Below are 2,720 nucleotides of genomic sequence, written 5' to 3'. Positions count from 1 at the left end.
TCATTCCTGCCTGTGGCAGGGGTCAGGCTAGATGATCTGTTCAGGTCCCTCCTGCCCTTAGCTACTATGAAACTATGAATTGATTTGGCTGAATCGGCTTTGGAAGATTCGGAGCCGATTCGGAGAGATTCAGCCATAGAGTATAATGGGGAATCAATTAAATATCTATAAATTTGTTGTTTTTTGGCTGATTCAGATGAAACGTGCAGGGATAGTAGTCTCTGCTGAGGGCATGAAGACTGTCAAGTTTCAAAGAAATAGGTGCAGGCATTTCTGAGAAATTGCACCTCAAGCTGCTGACAAGCAAAACTCGTGTCAGGTGTGTGTTAAGCCACAGAGGGTGAAAACGGCAGGGGTGTTAGCCCCTGCTGAGGTCACAAAGTCTGCCAAGTTTCAAGTGGATAGGTGCAGGGGTTTCTGGGAAACTGCACCTGCAGGGACCTCAAACTGCAGGGGACCTCAAACTGCTGACAAACAAAACTCATGACATAGGTGACACTGTGTGTGTAAGGCACAGGGGAGTGAAAACTGCAGGCCTGCTAGCCCCTGCTGCAGCCACAAAGCCTGCTGGCAGTCAAGGAGATAGGTGCAGGGGGAGTCTGGGTTCTGGGGTCCTGCACCTCTGGCCGCAGGCAGGCAAAACTTGTGACATAGTTGGATGACCCTGTGTGTGTTCAGGTGTGCCCTTCCTGGCACTGGGGCCTCTGCACAACATGACAGTGTGCCCCAGTGAGGCTTCCTCCTCCCCTGCACCACTGTAAACGGCAGCAGGTTAAACTCACGTAGGTGGCTCAGCACCAATAGCATCTAAGGTAGCCTTTCTTTTTATAAAGGAATTGACAGCGAGAAGTAAAGATGTTGTGTTGGATATATATGACTCATGGTGTGTGATGGCTTATCTTGTGTTTTTATGTTTATATGTTTATCATGGAAAAAAAGGGAATAGTTAGAGAAATATATCTTCGGAAGCTTTTGGGTTGAAAAACCCTTTGTCAGGCTGAGGAAGTACCTGCAGTTGCCATGTCTCCTGGTCCTGGATGGAAGGAATAGTAAAGAAGCCAGAGGCTGGCCTGGCACGGAACAGAGGCAGGAAAGCCGGTCAGTGAAAATGGAAATGGAGGCGTCAGGTGGTGAGGATAGGCTGGGGGGGGGGATGTAGCTGCGCAGGTAAAAGTGCAGAGGTACCTGGGGAGTCAGCTGTCCGGCAGGTCGCAGTGTGTCAGAATACCACTGTGTATATTGAGTCCGTGAGTTTCTGTACCTACTACCTAGGAGGCTGATGAAGTGCAGTTCATAGGCCCGGCTCTGAGAAGTGGTTTGTACATTCAAACAAGCACCTAACTTCATCACCAGAACTGAAGCCAACTTCCTAGAGCTCAAAACACAAAACCTGCCAACTCTCTCCAGTACCCCCACAAGCTGCACACCAGACTCTATCAAAGACAACCAAACCCAACTACCGTGGGGCCACATTCCTCACCAAAAAACACTCTGCCTCCAGTCTCTCAGGCCTGATCCTGAGGCAACAAATTACAAGTTTATCAGGGGTGACCACCAGCATCTGGGGGAACGTTTGTTCACCAGAGCGCCCCAAGGGATGACGACTAGGTCAAATGGTCACAAACTACTTCAAGATCGTTTCAGGCTGGACATAAGGAAGAACTTCTTTACTGTCCGAGCCCCCAAGGTCTGGAACAGCATGCCACCGGAGGTGGTTCAAGCGTCTTCATTGAACACCTTCAAGATGAAACTGGATGCTTATCTTGCTGGGATCCTATGACCCCAGCTGACTTTCTGCCTTTTGGGCGGGGGGCTGGACTCGATGATCTTCCGAGGTCCCTTCCAGCCCTGATGTCTATGAAATCTATGAAAGTCACTTTTCACAGCCGGGCCTATGAACTGCACTTCATCAGCCTCCTAGGTACAGAAACTCATGGACTCAATATAGATTAGTCTGATCACACCAGTGCCCTGTGAGGGAGAGGCAGGCGTGATCGCCACCCCGGCTGCTCCAGATGTCCGAGGTGAAGTGCGAGGCTGCCTGCAGGCCTGCCTCGCCAGCTCCTCCCTCAAGTCCTCCCCACATGCCTCAGACAGGGAGTGCACCACCGTCCTGCTAACCGTGGTGCACGCGGGCACTTGGTCAGATGGCGCCACGAGCACCACGAGCCGCCTCAACCCTAGGGAGAAGGGCTGGCTGCTCTGGGCGATCTTGCTCGCCTTGGGAATGCGCCCCGCTGTCTGCAGGGTCCCCCCACCGCGCTAGGGTGGCCCGCCTCTGCTGGGGGGGAGGGGCGGGGCACAGCACGGGGGCTTTGGAGCCAGCAGGGGATTTCCCTTTGGGCAGCTCACACTGGTGCCCGGCTGAGCAGCAGGAAAGGCAGCGGGTACTGCCTCCTGAGACGCAGCAGCATTGCCCTGGTGGAGAAGCGTTTCCCCTCCTTGCCCGGCTGATCTGCCTTCGGGGGTGCTGCAGACAGCCGGCTGGGATCATCTGCCGGCTCGCAGCGCTCCCACCAGCTACTCGCCCGCTTCTGGGCTGAGGGTGGGGACGCTGCCTTGCCCCCCCTCGGCAGGCCCAGGCACCAGAGCTGAGCCACCTGCCTGAGCCTCCCTGACCTGCTTCCCGGGAGGAGCCCTGGGCCTAGGGGGACTCCAGCACTGCTCGAGCCAGCGCGCGCAGGTCCCCCGGCCCCGGCCCCGGCGGGGGGGGAGCGACG

Source organism: Alligator sinensis, unplaced genomic scaffold, assembly GCF_000455745.1.
Source record: "Alligator sinensis unplaced genomic scaffold, ASM45574v1 scaffold987_1, whole genome shotgun sequence".
NCBI lineage: Eukaryota > Metazoa > Chordata > Crocodylia > Alligatoridae > Alligator > Alligator sinensis.
The sequence above is the reverse complement of the archived record's forward strand: the minus strand, read 5'-3'. Positions refer to the sequence as shown.